The sequence below is a fragment of the Tamandua tetradactyla genome, chromosome 22 (assembly GCF_023851605.1).
Source record: "Tamandua tetradactyla isolate mTamTet1 chromosome 22, mTamTet1.pri, whole genome shotgun sequence".
Classification (NCBI taxonomy): domain Eukaryota; kingdom Metazoa; phylum Chordata; class Mammalia; order Pilosa; family Myrmecophagidae; genus Tamandua; species Tamandua tetradactyla.
In genome coordinates, this window is record NC_135348.1 from 29,008,476 (window position 1) to 29,032,453 (window position 23,978).

A 23,978-nucleotide genomic window follows, 5' to 3' on the forward strand; every position below is an offset into this window, starting at 1 on the left:
ACAATATTTATTATTTATAACTTTTTCATTTTGTGAGCTTCAACATTACTATTTCCAGATGAATAATATACTGAAGAACCTCTTTTTAATACTACTTAGTATAAACTAGTGAAAATCTCTTGTTTAAAGGAATGTATGTAGATATGAGTTCTACCTTGTAATTCTTTGAAGCATAACATAGTCTTATATGATGGACTCTGAGAATAAAGTTATGGTTCCATAATTATAAAATTAATTTTAGTATTTTTTCCTGGGAGTACAAATAATTAATTATTTACTTATAAAAGTTAATTAATTATGAGATTATTTTTTTCTATTAAAATAGATATGGTATTCTCATTCTATAGCAGATGAAAGTTTATTTGAATCAGTATTAATGAAGCAGCATGATTTCTTTTTTTTTTTGATCAGAAGCATTTTTGTAATATGCTACAAAATCTATCAGATTCCCCTTTCCTTTTTGTCTTCTTAAAATCTTAATATTTTGGTCTCTCTGTGGTGAAATGACTATGTGTTTAAATTGGGGATTAGTATATTTAATTCTTGGAGAAAGCTTTTTATTTTGGCCATTGATCATAAAGAAAATCAAGTTTTTACAGAAAGATTGTAGTCACTATTTTTAATTTTACATTAAAATTTATCCTTAGCTACTAATGGAAGAAAAAAATCCCTAAACTTGGCTTCCAACGCTAATAAAAATTCTTAAATTTTAAGATAACATTTCTATAAATGTAACAAACTCTCACGATTAAGAATTTTGAATATTTGGTGTCTTTTCCATTTATTGAGATCAAGTAGCATTCCCTAGGACTATTAGCTTCATCTAGCTTAAAGCTGTTCTTCCCACAATTTTGTTTTTTGTTGACCTGAGCAGTTAGAAGTACTTTGCTCTTCAGAGAAATTATGACAACAGTTCCAGCAAACCTCAGGTAAAGTGGTAATCAATTTGTTTTATCAAAATAGGTAGCCAAACACTTTATATGGGCTTCATGAGTACAGTCTGGAGTGGTACCTTATTTACAGTAGATAATGCAAGTGTCAGAAAGGTAGATGTCTTTTTTTTGAGTTTTAAAAGTTTTCCAGTCTGAAAATAGAAATATAGTGGCAGAGATGAATTTCCTTCTTAAGGAAAAATATTGGTAGAACAGCTAAAAGTATTATATAGGATGGTATTTTGGACTGATATTGAAACTGATTTTATTATAGGAGCATAACTAAACAGAACACAAATAACGCAAGAAAAAGAGTGATAAGTTGAATGGAAAAAAAAAGAAGAACCTATTTGAAATTTCTGGAAGGTGTTTTGATTGAAAATGTTTTGATTAAACAAACAGTAAAGACTATGATTTTGGTAGAAGATTGGAAACTGAAAAAATTCAAATTATAGTGCCAAATTTGAATGAATAGGTAAATTAGGATGTTTAATTATATTAAAGTACCAGAGCAAGTCAGCTGAATCTTATTGGTTGTATAATTGGTTGTAAAGTTTGATTAATTTAAACTAACTCATATGAAAACATAATTCCAAATAGGAAACATGTAATCCACTTAAGGGATTTATTTCCTCAGTCTTCTTGAACTCTGAGGGTGATGATGTCATTTGAAGGGCAGAGACATGAATGATTGTGACATTGAAAAGGGGGATAAACAAAGTCTGGTTAAAATAACAGTTACTTTATGATTTTTTATAAGTGGTTTTGATGAATATTTGGTAATATTTTTTAGATTTATTTTTCCTCAAAATAAGGGAAATGCTGTTAGTAAATGCTTTGTTATTCTAAAGTAGTTGATAGTACCTCAGAAGTTCATCTCTAATTCCATCTGGCTCATGAATTATATTTTAGTTTTAAGTTTTAAAATTTTCTTTTATCATAGGGCTCATGAGTTTTAATGTAACTGTATAAGGCTTGTTTATTCATGGATTAGTTTTAGAATAAATTAACCTGAGCTTAAATTTCTTTTTGAAGAATCAAATGCATTTTAAAATGAGTTCAAGTCTGAATAAATTTTCATTCTTATGACATCTAGGACATATTTAGAGGAACAAAGGTTATTATGATTTCTCCTAATACATGTTTCCTTTTGGGTAATAAATTAGGATCAGGTTGATTTCTTGTGTTGATTATACATTATACATTTTAATTTGGTTTGTATCAGTTCATAATTAGTATTGACCTGTCATGTAATTCTCTACTGGTTCACATTGAAGTTTTTTTCTTTTATCCCTGTATACTCATGTGCATCTATCCATTCTAAAAACAATGTTCATGATGTCATCGAGGTAGGAGCTCTAAAAATCGTATAATGATTTCTATCTAGCAGTCTTCATTATTTTACATATAAAATGATTTCTACATTTTATAAGTAGTTATTGTGGGATATTTTGCTTTATCTTTTTATACTAAGATAATAGCCTGTAGTTCCCTCACAGAGCTTATGTGTAATAGTAATATTTTCTTAATTTTATTGGAAAAAGCAAATATGTTTTGAAACTTTAAAAATAGACGCGTTCATCTAAACCTATAAAGTGCTTTGTGGATTTGTGACAATAACTACAGACTTGTAATCATAAGGAACCTTTGAGGAATAGCATTTAAGTATGGATGAAGGGTGGTCTTGACTCCGGCAGTACTGGAATGTCTTTCTCAGTGGTTGCAGGAATCTGTTGGATAGGCTGATGTGGTGAGTAAGGGGAAGGACGAAATTCTCTTGGATTCCCTACAAAGAAAGATATTGTCATCTTGAAAATGCAGCTTTTATGTTCATTTTTTTTAACTACAGAAATATTAAAAGGTTGATAAAGATTACCCTCTGTTTCAGTTTACTAGGTGCCAGAATGCAATACTAGAAATGAAATGGCTCTTTAAAAGGGGAATTTAATAAGTTTCTAGTTTACAGTTCTAAGACTGAGAAAATATCCTAATTAAAACAAGTCTATAGAAATGTCCAATCTAAGGCATCCAGGGAATGATACCTTGATTTCGGAAGGCCAATGAAGTTCACGGTTTTTCTCTCAAGTGGAAAGGCACGTGGTGAACACGGTCAGGGTTTCTCTCTCATCTGGAAAGGCACACGGCGAACATGGCATCATCTGCTAGCTTTTTCTCCTGGCTTCCTTTATTATGAAACTCTTCAGGAGTTCCTTCTCCATCAGCAAAGGTCTGGCTGGTGGTCTCTCTGCTTCTTGTGGCTACATCGTTCTGCTCTCTCAGAATCTCCTGCTTTCTTCAAAATGTTTCCTCTTTTATAGGATTCCAGCAAACTAATCAAGACCCATCTAGAATGGGTAGAGACACATCTCCATGTAATCCAGTTTAACAGCCATTCTTGATTGAGTCACATCTCCAGGGAGATGATCTAATTAAAATTCTGAACATACAATGCCAAATAGAGATTAGAAAAAACGGCTTTTACAAAATGGGATTGGGATTAAAACATAGTTTTTCTAGGGTACATAAACCTTTTCAAAGCAGCACACCTTCTAAAAAGTTAGCGATTTTATACCAGTGTACTCAATAATGGATGTTTTGATAGAAGTCTTTTTGTTTAATTTTATATTGTGATGTACAAGATAATACAAAAAAAGTAGTAAATTTCCAAGTACATTTTAACAAGAAGTTGTAGAACAGATTTCAAAGTTTGGTATGGGTTACGATTCCATAATTTCAGGTTTTTCCTTCTAGCTGCTCTAAGACACTGGAGATTAAAAGAAATATCAATATAATAATTCAGCAGTCTTACTGATTTGTTAAATCCTGTCTTCTCAGTTATAACTCCTCCTTTGATCCTTCTCCCAATCTTTAGGGATATTTGTTTGTGTTGAAAAGGGGTGTTGTCAGTATAGGATAGGGGATAGAACTGGGTGATGTTTTTGGAGAGGCTGGCCGCTCTGGGTTTCAGGACTTATGTGGCCTAGGAACCATCTGGAGGTTATAGTTTTCTGAAAAGTAAACGTAGTATCTGAAACTTTTATAGAATCTCAGAATGAAAGTCTTTTTAAGACTTTTAAGAAGATTTAGCTGTCTAGGATCTGCTCCTTCATCTTTCACCTGAACCAGAAATCTGTTACTATTTCTTTTCCCTGATCCTCCACTTCAGTTTATGAGAATATATTAGTAAATACTTTTCATTTGCTATGTGTAAAGTACTGTTTTCAACATGTTTCTTTCCTTAAAAGAGCTAACAGTTTGGTCATAGAGATAAAATATATATTTAAAATACAAAGCAGTAAAGAATCCAGTGAGTGCTATTTACAAATTAACAGACATTTTCAGAAGAGGAAAGTCTAATTTACTGGATTTGGGAATGTTTTAGAGAAACAAGTAAAGAAGGAGGACTGGTGGTAGGATTTGGGTGGACAGATACAAGATAGGTGTAAGGCATTATAGACTGAGGGAAATGTAACTGATCAATGGAAAGAATATTGAAATTCAAGGCATGTTTAGAAGATACTACCTAAATAAGATGTTGATGGGAGGTTTCATTAAGAATTGTGACTAGCTTGTGAATTGAATCTCAAGAGTTAATAATCAGGCATATAGGAAGCTGAAAGACTTGAAAAATTTTGAGATACTAAAAAACTACTATCAATCGATACAGGATGGATTGTAGAGGAAGAGATAAGGCAGGAAGACGAGCTATTACAGTTTGCATCGAAGTATGACTTGAGAAATATTAAAACAAGGTAGTAGCAGTAGGATCAGAAGGGACTTAGAGAAATGATCTATTAAATAAGATCTAAAAGAAATTAATGTGACAGGTAAGGAAATGAGGCATAGTTAAGTGAAATGTTAACTTGTATTTCTGTCCCTAAGTGATGGAGAGACTATCATAAAGATTTGAGGAAGGCAAGACCGAGGGAAGCAGATAAGTTTGATAATAGGTATGTGGATTTTGAGTATCTAAGAGGAAATATTTAGGTATATAAAGATGCACAAGTGTATATAGTCTGGGTTTCATCACAAAAGAGATGTCACACTTAAATTAGGATAATTTAAGGAATGTTTTAATAAATCACTAGTGGGCAGGGTGTAGGGGAAATCATAAGAGATAGAGCTGTGCTCAGAAGCTGGAAATAGCAGAGCTGTTTCATTCTTTGGCCAAAGGGTCAAAGTGAGGGAGTGGTTACTGGAACTCAGAAGAGATCCTTGGAGAGAAAATCACCTTGGGAGAATCTGGGAACTTTGCTCAAAGGACACAGATACCTAAAGGGCCATGCCATAGGATCCCTGGAATGAGCCCTGATCGCATTCGCCTTCCTCCTTCTAATCTCCACCAGGGTTTGCACTGACCAAACCCAAATCCAAATTGAAGCCATGAGAGAGAGCCCTGCTGATAAAGTCAGTCTCCCAGGACAGAGAACAGGGTGAAGAAGGGTAGAGAACAGATCTGGATGGGAAAATCGAAGATGCTAGTAAAACTGAAGCTTAGTTAAAAAAAAAAATGTTCAGGGAAAGATTGATTTGAGAATCAACCTCATCTGAAGCTATAGAAATAAATGAAATCTCTAAGGAAATGTATTTAAAAGGTTTTCCTAATGGGGGAAGATATTTAAATTCTTTATTTGTCTTTCTATCATAGAGAACAAAGGACACAAGTGAGGAATTAACCTTAGGGTATGTTTAAATTTAGAGAAACAGGAAGAAAAGCCAAAGAATAGGCAAATATGATAGAAAATATGGGGAGTTATTTTAGTTTTTAAGTAGCTCTCTTTAGCAGGAAAGGGAAGAATGTTAACTTGAGCTGGTTAGTCTTGGTTTCATGTTTCTCCTTTACCACTTCACAGTATTTATTCTGTCAGAGTCTCAATTTTCATGTTGTAAAACAGGAATTCAGGGTTGTGAGAACTACATAAAACAAATTTAAAAAGCCGCAGCACAGTGCTTGTCATGTAGTAGGTGCTCCTTAAATGTTCCCTTAAATTTATTAGTACCTCCCCTTATATCTTCAAATATGGACAGATCGTTTGTAAATGAAAACAGAGCATTTGTTTAACTTTGCTTCTCTATTGCATTTTTTTCCCCTTCCTTTCACATCCACTTTTTTTTTTTTTAAGCAAATGCTTTACATCTCAATCTGTTCTTTCTCCTTATCATTTTTCCTTAACATACTGTGCTCTGGCATCTATACTTATTCTCCTTGAATCTCTTTATCAGATTCAGAGGCCATTCCTCTGTCAAATCCGGTGACCCATGGAGTTATCCAGCAGTAGACCCTCAATAACCTGGACTTAGCTGCTGACACATTGTATTCCCCTAGCTGTGTTGCTTACTGCCTCTTGCATTGGCTGTACTGTTTATGCTTCTAAGCTTTTGTTCAAATACAGTTTTCCTCTATCTGGAATGTGTTCAGGTAATTATCCATTCTTTAAAGCCCAGCTACACAAAGGTTTTCACAACTATGGCTTACGTTGAACACACTTTTCTCTGATCTTTTGTACCATATGGATTTAGACATTTGCTTTGTTGTACTATTCTTGTTGTATATATTCCTTTTGCTTTCCCAGGATAAGCCCCATGAAGACAGAGAATGTAGTTTTTGTCTAGTATTGTGTTTAACACATAATATAGCTGGTTAGGAAATATAAATGGAAACAAATTGAATTTTGATTTAGTTTTGTAGTATAATCAAGGACCGTCTATGAAAATCTTAAATATCTTTCCATTTTTGCTTATATGTTCTATACTGGATACCATGAGTTATTTAAAATATTAAAAAAGCTTGTCATCCAAAAAACATATAGTCACCCAGAATATTATATCAAAGCCATAATGTTGCCATACTTAGATCAACTTTGTCCTAAAATCATAGTAAGTATTAAGCATTTTTGCTTATTCCTAAATTTTATATTTTTCTTTTAAAAGGAGCAATACATTCTCATTGGAAAAACTGGAAAGTATTGAAGGAATAATAAATAGTGAAAATCACCCATAATCTTACCAGCTTGGGGACAATAACTGTTGCTTTTTTACCTTTTCTTCCGGTTTTTTTTTTTTGAAAGTGAAATAATAACTTTATTAACCTGTTTTATAGCAATGCTTAGAAAATCACTATATGCTGATGGACAATGAGTAAAAATACTTTCAGACAATGACAATGAAAAATACTCTGGATGATTATCATGATGATAGTAATGAAATAGTAACAGATAAACTCTTCTCACTGTGTCCTTTTTCAGTTTTTGAAAAATAGCATCAATATTCACTGAAAACTCATTTTGAATATATGATGATATCCCTTCTCTACAAAGCCCTTGACCTGTTATTTATAAAGCAGCTTAAAAATACCATTTTGCTTGGTATTGTTAATCACTTGTTCAGACAAAGTAGATGATGTTCTCTTTCTTCAAGTAGTTTTCCTGTAGCAAATGGTATACACAAGATAATCCCAGAGTATTAATTCACAAGATCTGACATATCAGACTATCCTACTTGTGCAAATCAGATCTTGACACCTACTGTGTCCTGGTTTTCTGATATCAGAATTTTTAAAAGGTATCCTTTTTTTCCCCTAAAAAAATAGCTTTGTATATCAGATAGACTTTGCAGTTTGATTTACAAGGCAACATGATTTTTACCTATTTGAACTGAACGAAAGAGGCTAAAATAATTTCTGTCCTTTACAGGCATTTGTAATATGTGAGTATGTCACATACTGCATGACATATTCAAACTGTCATTCTGCTGAATGTTATCTATCAGTTGGTTCATGACTTTTAATGATGTTTACATCTTGTTTCCCCGATTTCAATGATTCAAACAATTCCTTCCAGTCTTTTTTATATGTATTTTAAGCATAATTTACAGCATTTTATATAATACAAGTGGGCTTATTAATCTCTATTAATGAATGCTGTCTATAAAGTGGTCTGGTAGCTTCCTCCTCTCCTCTGATCACTGGAGGCTGGCTGCACTTTGCTTCTTAACCAGGTGTCGAAATACAGAAAGTTGATCTTATTATTAAAGTAATTATCAAGAAAACTTAGAAAAGTTTTTTTAGTAATCAACAAAATTGTTTAGAGATTAGTTGAAAAGATAGATGAATGATGACAATTTTTATATAATTTTAAAAGAAAGCATTGCTTTCCTTTTTGACTAAATGAAAATTTAGGTTTTTAAAATGCAGTTTTAAAAAATACAACCAAATTTCTCTCTAGAAAAATAAGATGCAGAGCTAGATTTCTTTTTTGAAGAATCTCAGGACTAATTTTACTTTATGATAAGCTGTGATAACTTTTTTATTTGTTGTACCATCAGAAATCCTCCCTGTGGCACAAAGGGACTCTTTTAATTAGAAAATATTGTTGCCACAGGGAGGTAGAAGATCGACATGAAAAACTGGGGATCTGAAAAGGAGCCCCTATCCTAGGATTACCTGAAGGTGAAACAGATTGAGCCAGAAGGAAGACATTGCTGCTGGTAGGTTGTTTTTTAATTTATTAAGAATGTTTACAATTTTACATTTGATAAAAATTATTTCAATTATCTACCATAATTTTTGTTTAAAAAGATGACAATGATTCTTCCTTAAGGAGGGAAAAATACTACAATAGTATTTTTTTCTCCTAAACAATGTGCTGAGTTATCCCCCCACCATGTTCCTATGTTTGTTTCTTTTTATTGATGAAGTTCTTGTCCTGTTTCATGCGTCTTGTGTCCTTGGTAGTTATGATGGACTGAACATCTTTAAGTCTTTTGTTTTCTTTTATTTCTCTGGTTCCTGCTTCTGTCTTGATCTTTTCCTAAAAGCTGTTTTAAAAGTATTTTCTTTCGGTTATCTCATTTTCTTGTTTTGCCAGTCTTAAGTTTTCTAAAAAAGTACTATGTGAATCTTTAGTTCAGATTCTAGAATTGTTTGAACTGTAAGTGTACTGTGATCTACCCCTTTAGATCAGTTAGGAAAGAGTCTTAGAAACAATTTTTTTTTTCGTATGCTGTGTCGTGGGGGTCACATTTCATTCTTTTTCCATGTGAGTAGCCTGCTATTGCAGCACCATTTGTTGAATTTTTTCTTTGGGGGGGGGTGGATTTCACAGATACAATTTTATTTAAAATTTCAATAACTTTATTTCATTTAGCCCAAGATGCCAATTATATGAAACATTATTTTTATATTGCTAAAAGAAAACAGATGCTACCAATTATAAATTTTGAGAGACTATCAATTGTAAAACGAATATATTCCAATTTCAGAGATGCCAAAATGTGGGAAAATGTTCATCTTAGAATCAATGAAATATAGTATCATGCAATTATGAAATTTCCCATTTGTTGGGAATTGGACATGAAAATATCAAAATTATAAAAATCAGAGATGAGTTGCAGTTGTGGAAGTCTATATATGTGCTGAATAAGATTTCTAAATTATTGACTGTCTTTTAAGAGAGGGTATGTAATTTAAAAATCATTTAAGTGTTGTTTAAAAATATACAAGGTAACTATGGAGAGATAGAAGGTGAAAAAGTATTTTAATATGACATATTTGCTTACGAAATCAGTAAATAATGGAGTTTTATTGTAATTGAGTGTCACTTTTTAATTGGATTCTGTGATCTAAAAAGGAAAAGAAGCTAAAAACTATCATTTTAAAAGAGGATCCACTAAGAGTTCTTTAAAATAGCCAAAGTTTTAGACATTTGTGTTTTGTGTTACAGATTATTATGTGAAGGAGAAAATAGTAGTCAAAAGCAAAGAGCCACACTGTCAGTTAACAAAGCAGAAGTTGAGGAGTGATGTTTTAAAAAAATAATATTGAGATATCTTTACACACATGCAGTCTATCCAAAGTGTACAATCAGTGGTTCACAATGTCATATATTCATCACCATGATCATTTTTAGAACATTTGCATCACTCCAGAAAAAGAAATTAAAAGAAAGAACTCATACACCCCATACCCCTTCTCCTCCTTCTCATTGACCCCGAGTATTTCAGTCTACCCAATCTTTTTTACCCACTATTCCCCCTATTATTTACTTACTTTTTTGTAATTTTTTTTTACTTATCTGTGAGAAAGAATAATCTTAAGTGGTATTTACATTCTTTTCAAGAAATGTCTATTTTATATAAAAGGAAAGAGAGAAGCATATCTAGAAAATAGTCGTTAAAGAATTTTTTGAGGGGAGGGGAATAAATAATGTAACGTTTCTTTATTTGTACTCCAGAGAGACTTTTTTTAAAAGAAAAAAAAAACACTAGTTAACTTTCAATTTTGCTGCCAACGCTATGTCTAAGTAGTACATTAAAAAAAAAATTCAGACTAAAGAGAGGGTTAAATCTGGATTATATAGAATTTTAAGCAAATAACAAATAAGATTGCATGTGTTTCCAAGTAGGGAGACCTAAAGATTCTTCTTTGATGTTTAGGTAGGAATGCTTGCCTGCATATCTCTAGGCAAAGTCATACATTGACTCAAAATCTGTGTACCCAGCAGAAATTCGAGAATCAGTTTTCCATTCTGCATAATAGGCTCCTGGAATTTTGATAGGGGCTTCATTGACTTTGTATATTGCTTTGAATAACACTGAATGCATTAACTCTTCCAATCTATGAACATGGGATGTCTTGACATTTACTTAGGTCTTCTTTAATTTCCTTCTGCAATATTTTGTAGTTTCAGTATAAAAGTCTTTTGTATCCATGGCTAAATTTATTCCTGGATTTTTTTTTTTAAGGTGCTATTGCAATTAGAATTGTTTTCTTAATTTCCTCTTTGGATTATATATTGTTAGTACGTAGGAACACAGTTGATTTTTGTGTGTTGATCTTGTACCCTGCCATTTTTGCCTAACTCATTTGTTCATAATTTTCTTGTGGATTCCTTTGGACTTTCTCTGTATAAGATCATATCCTCTGCAAACAGATAGTTTTACTTCTTCCTTTTTATTTTATCCCCCTCCAACCCCCAACTGCTCTGGCAAGAATGTCCAGTTCAATATTGAATAGCGCTGGTGATAGTGGGCAATCGTGTCTCATTCCTGCCCTTAGGGTGAAAGCTTTCAGGCTTTTACATTGTATATGTTAGTTGTGGGTTTTTCATAAATGGCCATTATCATGTTGACAAAGTCCCCTTCTATTCCTACTTTTCTGAGTGTTTTTATCAAGGAAGGCACTGAATTAGTCAGCTTCCTTTCTGCCATCTATTGAGATAATGTTTTTTTTTTTAAATTTTCTTCATTCTACTTATGTAGTTTATTACCCTAATTTTAAAATGTTGAACCACCCTTATATTCCTGCAGTGTGCCAGGTGTAGTAAACAAGCCCCTTTCTTTGCCTTCACTGTGCTTTCTACTTTTTGTAGAAGATGAGTAATTAAATATATATTTACAATAAAATGTGATGTGTTATGATAGGATTAATTCAGGATTTTATGGGAGTGAACAGTAGGGAATGTCTAAGAGTTGGAGAATGTTTCCCTGAGGAAGTGACATTTAAAGAGAGATTTGAAGGGTTTGAAATAATTAGCCAGACAGAAAGTATACCAACAAGAGGGAACAGCATGATTGAAAATCTGGAAGAAGGACAACATGGCATGTTTGAGTTGCTGAAAGGAATTCAGTATGGCTAGAATATTGATTAAGGGATTAATATGAGGTAAAGAGATACACAAAAAAATCTGATTGTCGAAGGCTTTGTAAGTTGCATATGTGTTTGTGGGCCTTATCTAAATGGTAGTGGGATTGGTATTCATCTGATTTTGAGGAAGCCAGCCTTTTAAGAATTTTTAGCAAAGTATTTTTTATACGAATTTAGTTGTTTCCAAAATAGTGAGTGCTAGAAATGAAGAGTAATATAAGACTTTACTCAAAATAGAGTTTGAACTACTTAGCTCATCAGTTGGAATTCACAGTTTCTCTAATATCTAATTAACTGTTCTATTCACATTTCACTAAATTGTCTGCCTCTACAGATGGGGGTTATAGATAAGCTTATTGCCTATACTAAAACTAAATGTGATAAGAGTTTAAGCTAGTTGGAAATATAGCCTTTCCTTTTGGGATTAAAAAGCCAGGTGTTAGGAGCAATGTTATTTCAGAAGGTGGGGCAATCATATCCTATCCATTCTCTGGGCCCATTTGTGTAAACTTGCGGATTTTACCACAGCCTGGGGGAATCTCAAAAATAGCCAGTCCTGACTGAATGCCATCCCTTATTTGTTGAATTTGTTAGGTACTTATCTGGTGGCCATTAGGTCAGTTATATAGCAGGAATATTATAGTTTGTTCCTTTGGACTAGGCAGCAGAAGTTTAGTATATTCCTCTTGGTCATGATCTCTTTGGGGACTAACTATGGCAAGTAAAACTTACCTTGAAATTCTTTGTGTTTTTTAATACTGCACAAAGACAATTGCTGGTTTCCATTTCTACTAGCATCATGGACAGTCAGTATCCTGGGCCTTATGTGTCATAGCAGCGACCACAAATGTAATTATATATAGAAGAGTCATGATCTGAGCCTGTACAACTAACTGTGTATAAGAGTGAAGGAAAAAAATGAGGGAAAAAAAAGGAATAAAGGTGTTTATAATGGAAACTTTAAAAAAATGTATTAATTAAAAAAGTTTGTCCAAAGACTATGAAGAATTGGACAAACATACCACTTAATTAAAACATTGGCAACAGCATTAAATCACTTTTGCGTATCCCAATCTAATATATCCCCCTTTCCTTCTCCCTTGAGTTAACTCTTATGCTAAATTTGACATCGTATAATGGAATCTTTCCAATAAAAGTATAAGAGATTCCAGATATGTACCCTTTTTAATTGCCTAAAAAGAATTGATCCTCATTCAGTTCAGCATTTTTGGAGGAGTGTGGATGTTAATAATGTACCAGTTCTCCTTATTATAGGGATTTACATATATGGTGATTAAATCACAGACCTGAAGAGGGCATTTGTTCTGAGCTGGAATGGGAGATTGTGAGTGTTCTGACAGTTGGTGCTTTTTAAGTATGAAATGGAAAACCAGTTGGTGAGGATGTTGTAAGGAGAATTCGGGTATCTGATAGGTGTTCAAACAATATTTCTTGTATATTCCTTTCCAACTCTGAAACACTCTTTAATGTTACTTCATACTATAAAAGCATGAATTAGCACAGGTTGTCTACAGTATGATTATCAGTTAAGTCTCCTGATTTAGAAAGGGGTTTCCATGAAACAGAATAGATTAGCTTTTTAGAACTGAGGGTCATACTCAAATATTTTATCCCTGGATATCTGTTTTACAGATGTCTTTCTTTTGGATCATAACAGGGATTGGGCAAGAATATATGGTGTAAGTCCATCATAATGCTTTGCAGAAGGGAGCAGGGCTTCAAGGCATGTGTCCTAATGATAGTCAGTAGCTTCATATTTTTTTTGCCTCCCAAAAAGTTGTAGTCCGTGAGAACTGAACTTAGCTTTGACTATAAATTTTTTAAGCTTTTCTGTTTTATGATTAGTTGATATGGCTAGTGCATAAAAGATTTCCACATTAAAGATTAGCAACATTATCTAAATGAGTTGCTGCATGTGACAGTCTGCCATTCCTTAAAAAAATATTATTTTCCAAAGTGACACTATTAGCTATTTCACAAAAATGGATTCTTTGTTAACTAAAATTAAAAAATGTTGGGTAAAATAAAATTAAGCAGGTTTATTCATAGCAAGACTTCTCTGAGGTTTTGCTATGCTAATGCAAACTGTGATTCGCTAAGAAAAGAGGTATCTCTTTATAAAGAACATCTCTTAAGACTAATGTCTTACAGGTCTATTTTATATCTACAGAGCAGTACCACTTAGCTTGTTAGTACAAGCTTTGCAGTCATAAATAGCCAAGGGGCTGAAATTCTCCTTAAAATATATAATTTTACATATATTTGCCTCATTTTTTTTCTTTTTTAATTAATTTTTAAATTAAAAAAATGTAACAACAAACACATTCTTAACTTATGATCATTTTGTTCTACATATATAATCAGTAATTCACAATATCATCACAAAGTTGCATATTCATCATTATGATCATTTCTTAGAACATTTGCATCAATTCAGAAAAAGAAATAAAAAGACAACAGAAAAAAATTCATACATACCATACCCCTTAACCCTACCTTTCATTGATCACTAGCATTTCAATCTAAATTTATTTTAACATTTGTTCCCCCTATTATTTATTTTTATTCCGTATGTTTTATGCGTCTGTTGATAAGGTAGATAAAAGGAGCATCAGACACAAGGTTTTCACAATCACACAGTCACATTGTGAAAGTTATATCATTATACAATCATCTTTAAGAAACATGGCTACTAGAACATAGCTCTACATTTTCAGGCAGTTTCCTCCAGCCTCTCCATTACATCTTGACTAACAAGGTGATATCTATTTAATGTGTAAGAATAACCTCCGGATAACCTCTCAACTCTTTTTTGGAATCTCTCAGCCATTGACACTTTATTTTGTCTCATTTCACTCTTCCTCTTTTTGGTGGAGAAGGTTTTCTCAATCCCTTGATGCTGAGTCTCAGCTTATTCTAGGATTTCTGTCCCACGTTGCCAGGAAGGTCCACACCCCTGGGAGTCATGTCCCACGTAGACAGGGAGTGAGTTTGCTTGTTGTATTGGCTGGAGAGAGGCCACATCTGAGCAACAAAAGAGGTTGTCTTGGGGGTGACTTTTAGGCCTAATTTTAAGTAGGCTTGACCTATCCTTTGTGGGGTTAAGTCATATTAACAAACCCCAAGATTGGGGGCTCAGCTTATTGCTTTGATTGTTCCCACTGATTGTGAGAACATCAAGAATCCAACTTGGGGAAGCTGAATTTTCCCCCTTTCTCACCATTCCCCAAAGGGGACTTTGCAAATACTTTTTTATTCACTGTTCTATTTGCCTCATTTTTAAGTCTGCCACTTCTTAGTGTTGCTTTTCTCATTGCCATAGTAGTGGATTTTTTCCCTAGGTTTGATTTTTTTATTTTGTTAATCAGAAACAGGTAAATACTTAAGAGAATCAGGCCAAATCCCAAACTGTCAATAATTAGCAGAAATAAATATTAGACCAAGAAATAATGGTGTTTGCTTTTCTTTTTGAAGATATGGAGCATCTTCCTGAAAAAAGTGGTTAGGTTTAAACACAGGTTATTTGTGGAAAGGATGCCTGTTTAGAATGCTCTCCTCATGGTATCTTAGGGTTCTTTCAGGGAGATGACATATCATCTATGGTAAAAGATATTTTCCATTATGTTTTTCTTTAAATAAAGGAGAATTGTTATGATACTTCCTTATTCAATGATTGCTTCAGAGCGCCTGGGGCAGGAAGCATGCTTACCTATTTGGCTCTACTATATTTGCTAAAATGTTGAAATGTATGCGTATGAAGATTGTTCTATCCCAGTCATTTGTGACTCTTCTATAGAAGGTTCTTAACAATCAGTCCTTCAATTCTTTGATCTTTTCTCATTTTCTATCCGCAGGCATTTACTGTTTAATAAAGCCAAGTCTCTTCAGAGCAGAGTCTGTCTTGCTGCCTTTCTGTTCCCCTGCCCCCACCCCACTGCTGTTTGGGGAATGCATTTTAGTCACAGGTCTGTCTGCTTCATTCTCTGTGATATTTTAGAAACTGGGGATTTTTTTTTTTTTTTAGATTGGGAATAGATTTTAGGGGTAATCTAGTGCAATTCTTCAGAGTCTGTATAGCTAGTCAGCAGTAAAGCAAGTCCAAAACCCTGGTCTCCTGATTCTTTTAGGGGCCTGAGTGAGTCTTCATTCTTTGCTCCTCAGTAGGCTTCCATATGTAATTATTAATATAAATGTTCTGAATGTCTGTTTTGTTACAAGATATTGAAACAGAATTGTGTTTCACTTCTACCTTTATTATTTATATGGCTTTGAGGAAGGTACATGATTTCTCTTATGAAATTATATTTCCTCAATTGCAAAATAAGGAGGATAGTAATTAGTCAGGGTTGTTGTGAAGATTAATAATCATATATTTACAATGTCTAGCACGGACCTGGCATAAGGTAGGCTTAATCCATTCTTCACACTGCTGCTAGAGTTAAATGTTCTAAAATGTGATGATATAATTTTCCTACATAAACCCCTCCTCTGACTTAGCATGGTGTTTTGAATAAAATAAAATCACATAACGTAGAAAGGTACCATGACCTGTATCCTCTATGCTACTCACCTTTCTGGCTTCATCCCTTAGCACTTCTCCCTTTTTTTTTCTCTAGCTGTACTGAATATCCTTGCAATTCCAGAGCAGACTAGCCTCTTGAACATTCAAGGTTTTGAAGGTTCTTACTTTGACTGAAAAGCAAGCTCCTCCCATTTTTATCTGGTTAGTTTTTCACAGTTGAGATCAGACATATCTAGGAAAATTTCCTTGACCCGTCTGGTGTTTCTATGTTTTACCACAGAAATATCTGTAAGTTTTATTATGGTATGGTCCCATACCTGCCAGGGGTGTTATGTTATTTTTGGTATATGTACCATATTACCTTTCCAACATCTAAAAATTTCTGAATTAAGAACACCCAGTGTTCCCATAAGACATTGAGGTATTTATTAGCACAATTTTGTTTAGCTGTTGGCAGATGTTTTAATTCCCCGTAAATGTGAAAATTTTCTGATACATTAGTAAAATTGTCTCCATCTCTTTTAGTTACAGCTGCCAGCTATTGATTTATTTTTATTACTCTTAAAGTTTTTAAACTAAATATGTTTCAAGAAGATGGAGGAGCAAATGTTTGTGAGTAGCGTTTTGGGAAAAGGGTCTGTAAGTGTCCTCATATTAGTAATGGATCCCACCATACAGAGGAGGTCAAGAAAACTTTTTTAAAAAAATTTTTATTGTGGATTTATATATATATATATATATACGACCTAAGCTTTCCGATTTTAAGTACTTCCAATATACAATTCATTGGTATTAGTTACATTCACAATGTTCGGCTGCCAACGTCACCTTGTATAACGGGTACTTTTCCATCATCCCAAATGGAAACTCTGTACCTATTAAGCAGTAACTTCCCATTCCCTTTTCCCCTACCCCAGCTCTCCTAATACCCTGTAATGTACTTTCTGTCTCTATGAAGTAGCATATTCTAGTTATTTCATATAAGTGAAATAATACAGTATCTATCCTTTTGTGTCTGGCTTACTTCATTCAACAGGATATCTTCAAGCTTCATCCATGTTGTAGCATGAACATGTAGCATGTATCCAAACGCCTTTCATTTTCATGGCTAAATAGTACTCCATTGTATGTATATACCATGTTTTGTTTATTCATTCATCCATTGATGGACATTTGGGTTGTTTTTACCTTTCGACTGTTGTGAATAAAACTGCTTTGGACATTATTGAACAAATATCTGTTCAAGTTCCGCTTTAAATTCTTTGGGGTATATAACTAGAAGTGGAGTGGCTGGGCCATGTGGTAATTCTGTACTTAATTTTCTGAGGAACTGCCAAGCTATTTTCCACAGTAGCTGTACCATTTTGCATTCAGATCTGCCAACAGTGCACAAAGATTCCTATTTCTCTGCATCCTTGCCCAAACTTGTTATTAAGAACATTGTTTTAACACAGCTCTTGCCTGTTAAAATTTTGCAGTTTTTAATCTTTTTGTTTCACAAACTCTTTGGTATTATGTTTCATAGACAAAGAAGTCAGTTGATCTTCTCTCAGAATGATGTTCTAAATATATAAAATGAAATATCTAGGATTACAAAGGAACCAAATATATTGAAAAATAGTTATCAAAGTCTTTTCTAATTATTACATAGTAATGTATGTGCTTCTATGTTAATGCATTAAATAATGAGATCAATTAATAGATCTGATTTACTGCTGTAATTTGAAAGTGGTAATAACCATAAATTATATTTTGAGATATCTGAAACAACAGTAACATGATGTGAAAATATCAGTGATTCTATTGTTCATAAAGTCACAGGTCTTGACAAAACTACTGTGGTTTGTGCTGTTGTTTATAATAGAAGAAATTGCTAAATTTCAGTTAGAGGTTAAAAAAAATCTGTTGTTACTAGGCCTTGACCATATGTTATCCGAATTGTCATCCATCTTTTTCATCATCCTTTTCTCCTCTATATTCTGCCCTGCTTTTATTCTCTTTTCATTAAGAACCCACAGTTGGGATCTGAGAGTTGTTTTAAATGTGTCACCTATTAGATACAGTTTTATATTCTCTGCTCTTAAGAATTTATATTTCTTTAAGTAAAAAAGCCTCTCTAATTTCTAGTATTACTTTTTTAAAAAATAATCTGATTTTATTTAGCATACCAATAGTTTATCCTGGTAATAAATTAATATGTACAGTTATAAAAAAAACTGGGTGCTTTCTAAGGAAAATGTTTCTTTCCGGAAGTATATGCTGAAGTTTATATAGAACCATTTGAACACCTGTCTTTATAATTTTCAAATTCAAAAGTGTGGTAACATCAATTTTTGAAGAATACAGAGAAATTTCTTTCTCTGTAATTCATAGTTTAAATAGTCTGAATTTATAAAGGTTTCAGAGGCCATTTCAGTTCCTGCAAGCTACCAAACCTGACATTATAGAACTGACAGTTGAGAAATCATCTGATCCGGTCACCTAATTGTTTAGATAAGGAATACACTGGCATTGTCAAAGATTACAAAAGCTAATAAGAGGCAGAGCCTGGATTATAAATGGGTTCTTAGAAAGACTCCAGAAATGTCTGTTGGGTTAAATAAGGAGCATAGATCACACAGAACTCGTCATATCTAAAAGGACTCTGGTTTAATTTCTGTATAACTGGATTGAATTCTGATGATTCTTTTGTAGTTCACAAACATATTTAGTGCTTCAGTTCTTTGGAAACAAAATTATTTCCTTTTATTGCAGTTTATTACCCATCACTCATTGCCAGTGCTGTTTATGCTTCTTTTCTCCTGGAGTGTTTCAGCTTTGGCAACTTTTCTTCTGTTCTTCTGTGCTCATAATAGACCTTTGAGGAGGGTATCTGTTCTTGTTTGAAATTCAACATCAGCAGAGGGAGCTAACATGTTATCAATAATTACACAACTAACATTTGAGTTTGGGGCAACTCATTCCAGTTAAAGACATAATGTATCCTGCATTGTTAATCTAAACAGTCATTGGTTCTGAGACAAGCTTTTGCAAAGCAGTTGTGAATTATTTCAGGGTGTCATATCCCACACAGTAATGAAATTTCTCAGTACATCAAGAACATGCCACGTAATACTTCACATGATGTACCATGGTGACTTATTGTGTTTCTGCTTAATGGCTGCACACAGTCATGCTGCAGGCAGGCAAAAGGCTGCACACTTGTTTTAATGTAAACCCCAATGAGTGTGCAAAGCACATTTATCAATCAGTAATGGAATGTTCAAATTCTAGCAAGCCATTTCTTTTAAATTTTTAATTTGAAAAGTTTCTCTCTTTGGGCAGGCCATGGTGGCTCAGCAGGCAGAGTTCTTGCCTGCCATGCCAGAGACCCAGGTTTGATTCCTGGTGCCTGCCCATGCAAAAAAAAAAGGTTTTTCTCTTTAATTGCAGGAGCCATTTCCCAAACAATCTGCCAGACATCAGTTCATTTTTTCAACTTTATATATATACACAGGAAAGTGTATATAAAAATTCCCTATAAAAAGGAAATTTTAAAATTTGTATATAAATGATTCTAATTTTGTGCTAATTCTCAGTACTTCAGCAAAGGAAGACTAATGTTTTTTTTTTTTTCCCCAAGGCAACGTTTCTCTATAAGAGTGCATGTCGGTTTGGTTGCAGGTTGTGGCACATTAGATGTGCCTCCCACCCTCCATGAGCATGTATTTATTCAGAATAGACCTCCAGTCTTCAAGCTCATCTTCAACAAACAGAAGCCACTGTAAAAGCTTCATTTTTTAGCAGTAGTGGCATAATATCATCATCATGCTGAAAGCACAGTCTCTAGCCATAAAGATTGGATATTAACCCCCATCTGGAGTACAGTTTCATAAGCCTTTTCTAAAAAGAAACAAAACCAGAAATAGAGATGTTATTTTCTCTGATCTGGCAAAATCATTCAAGCATCTTACTTACTAAGTTGACATGTTTGGCTCCTCTCACTCTGTTTGTTTCATTTGGCTGCTTGTCATTTTATCTTATCCTGATTTTCAAGTAACACATAAAATATTGAAAAGGAAACTTGAGATTATTTGGCCATTTCACTTTTCTTTCTTATTCACTACCTTTATCTCTGGAGAAATTTTGACCTCGTCACATTTTCTCTTCAGAACTAACACCAGCACCGTATGCATGAAGCATAACAGAAAAGGTATGCTCAACAGAAAATGAACATTAACAATGACAAGACTGAGGAGACACTAATTTTCTTAAGTTTAGAATACCCAAGTGGATGTCAGTTTTCAAAGAAAGGGCTAACTTTAATGTTCTTAATAACCATGTAAAAATACAGCCCTTTTTTGGTCAAGGAATACTACTAACTTTGAGGTAGACAATCTTAAGATACTGAAGTAATCAAGTTTAAGATATAAAAATGATGAAACTGAGGAAAAAAGGTACTGTTTTGAAATTATCTTTTAAACAAAATTATATGGAAAATTAAGAAAACTTGGAATTCAAAGTTTTATGCATGAAATCCAGGCAAGTCAGGTTGTGGCTTGCTTCTTTAATTGAGGGTGAATGTAGCAGTTGATGGAAAGAATCCACACTCTGTAACAGAACCACAAGCCACAAAAAGATTGTCCTTGTGTAGAGGTCTGTAACTCTGCATTTGATTTTTCCATTTTGACTCATTCTCAACTGTTTGAGATTTGGATTCTTAAAGCCTACTTCAGTATGTAACTAATTGCTTGTTGGGGGAAGGTGCTGGGATTGTTTCTCCACACATAAACTGATATTTGTCATAAATCACTTTTACAATGAGAGAGCAGCTAGAACCTGTTGCCATGTTTTCCCCATTCTCCAAATCTTCCTTGGTGATAGAGAAATTCTCCCCACACGGGCACATGTAGAAATGTGTCTCCAAGTCCTCATTATACTGGAACTCTTCTCCTCGATCTCTACCTCGTCATGTAACACCACATTGTCACTGGGGTCAGCACAAGGCCTTTGCCCCCGCTCCCCGACACCACCTCCATGGGTCTACCTTCGATGGCACTGGATGGGGCTGGGCACTGTCTCAGCCATTACTTTTTCATGGCCCTTAATTGACTGACTTAATTTATCAAAATAGTTGAACATTTAGTACATTTCTTTAAAGACTCAGTAAATATTTCATAATCTCTTTCTTGGTTTGAGGCCCTTTCTATGTCCATGACAAAAATTTCCATGGCCTCTGGTTCTCAAACTTGAGTGTGGTCAGTGATCTAAAGGGCTTGTTGAAACACGGATTGCTGGGCTCCAGCTGCAGAATTTCTGATTCAGTGGGCCTGGTGTGGGACTCAAGAATTTGTATTTCTAATAAATCCCCATGTGGTACTGATACTGCTGGTCCAGGCATCATACTATGAGAACTATCATCCTAGATTATGGAGAATGATAGCACCATTATGAAAATCTAGTGAATCCTGTAGTTTCTATATTTAGAGAATGGTGATGTTTCTTATATTAATATCAGTATAGTAATCTATTATTATCAATCACAAAAGATTGTTATTGGGGGTGGAAAGCTAGTAAAGTTCTTTTAGGTGTATAAGATGACAGAAAGCATTTTTACTATTAATTAGTTTATCAATAAACATTCATCGAATATCTGCTGTATGCCAGGCACTATTTAAAGCATAGTGCTATAGTGGTAGACAAGATAGACAAAGTCTCTGAATTCATGGCACTTAGAATCTAGTGGAGAAAACTTGCAAGTCAACCACACCGTAAAATTGGTTTGCCACAAATCAGATTACTATGTTAACAACTCCTGAAATTGCTCTTTTGAGTTAATATTTTAGAGGTAAAATAATACTTAAACTCAGTCATTTCTTTCCAAGTAATTTAAGCAGTATATAGCTTTTCTTCCTTTCCCTTCCATTTGACAGTTAATCTGTACATTTGAGATACATATTCAAAATATCTACTATATTAAAAGTACTGTCCTAGTATCTAGGGGGTAAGAGATACAAAGTTGAATAAGAAATGGCTTCTCCCCTCAAGGAAGCTTATGGGACTAAGTTATGAAAAACAGCTATTCAAGCAAATATTTCTGTGGAGTAGATGGTATTGGGAAAAAATGAAGGAGGATAAAGAATTGCCAAATATGTTAACTAATATTAAGGTTCTAAATTACTGTATTGCTATTGTGATGGGCACATTTAAATCTTGACACAAGGTCATGGTTGATAGTAAAAGCCTCTAGACTTAAGGGCAGAGAAGCAAGTCAAATAGAACAAAGCATTCCTAGGTCTCATTATTTAAAAAAAAAATTTATGTTTGGAAACAATACCATCAAAAACCTGAGTGATTTTGTTTTCCCTCATTCACAGAAAAAGCAAGGGACAATGCTAAGAACTCAGCCGGTTAACACTGGGTAGTTTACTACTTGGGAGTTGCATTAGGAGATGAGGTAGGACTAACTTAAATTTTTTTTTACATTTCTACAATGTTTTTTCATTGAGCAAACAAGGGAAGAAAGAATATAGCCATATCTCTTCTTTCCATTAGATACATTAAGATCATATAGAATAATAGTTTTTATAATAGAACTCCCATATTCTCAAAGTGTAAAGTCAGTATTTGGTCATAATTGGGCCTTTGATTTTCTTTTTCTTTTCACTTTGTAAATCAGCCAAAATACATGCACTATTTAAAAGGAATGAGCAGTTAAGTTTTTTTATTAACTAAAAATACTTTTCATATGTTTTATGTTAGACTGGATTGTGATAATGGCTAGTTATTCTCTAGGATTTATTTAAGAATATGTTTGAATAAAAAGAATTCTTTGTTAGCCAGAACTTGGGAAAGATTTTCTTATCACTAGATGGGTTTTAAAAATATCACTGTAGAAAATTTTGCATCAACAAGAAATGATTTGTATCTCTAATTAGCATAAAGGTACTTCTTGTTGTGCATGTTGTTTGAAAAGACTTTTAGCAAAATCCAAATCCCTTTTTTCCATGTAACCATTTTTCCCTGCATCTTAATTCTTTGAAAGTAAAGTCGAGATTTTCAATAATTACTTAGGATGAAAAATTTAAGAAGAAACCAAACATTTGGCCCAGGAGGAGAAAGAAATTTAAAGGTGATTTCTTTTAGTAAACTTTGAACATTCTTTTTTTTTTCTTCTTCCCTTACCTTTTTTTCTAGAGACATGGATCTACAGTTAGCATCTCTTTGGGTTTACAACATTAAGCCTTAGCCATTTGGTTTGGAAAAAAGCAAGATGGCAGAATCACACTTGTTTTCAATTCCATTACTCATATTACTTGACTAGCTAGGAGGCTCCCAGAGATGCTAGTTATCTACCTGAGACAAGAAGACACCAATTATTCTGCTTAGGCTTCTTCTGCAAGCCTGTGTTCTGGGAAGAGAGGCCTGCATGAAGAAGAAAGAACTTTTGGCAAGCCTTACCCTTAGGAATAAAGGGTAGAGGACAGAAGCCCCTGCATGCAGTTTGCCATATCACCCAGTGACTCAGGAACCGTAGATCAGATACCACCACTGTAAGGTCGTATAACCATACGCTTAAATCAGTTACAAACTCTTCAACAAAAAGGAATCCTATATACTTATTTTTTGGTGGCCACAAGAAACAGGGAGGTTATTGAGCGACTAGTTAATTCTACAGCTAGTCTTAGGCGAAAAAGAATTCCAAAAGATAGAATATCTGCAAGGAGAAGAAAGCAGGTTGAATTCTTGTGCTTACCAAAGGAACGAAAAGAGCATGGGGAGTTGCCCTGGTTGTGATACCTTTTGTGGAGTTACCTGAGACTGTCTATGATGTGCATTACATCGTATTCTTTTTATGCAGACTAGAACAAGAAATTATATG

The 23,978-nt window shown here is 33.8% G+C and overlaps 1 protein-coding gene across 5 annotated transcripts in view; it reads left to right on the forward strand.

Annotated features, from left to right (window-relative positions):
* Nucleotides 1-23,978, forward strand: part of ELF2 (E74 like ETS transcription factor 2) — a 125,413-nt gene that overhangs the window by 61,308 nt on the left and 40,127 nt on the right. The window contains exon 6 of one of the 5 annotated variants that reach the window (XM_077140009.1): nt 8,312-8,417. The exons of the other annotated variants lie outside the window; for them this stretch is intronic. The gene's annotated coding sequence lies outside the window, so the exon portion shown is untranslated. The remainder of the gene's footprint in view (nt 1-8,311; nt 8,418-23,978) is intronic. 5 annotated transcript variants of the gene reach the window in all.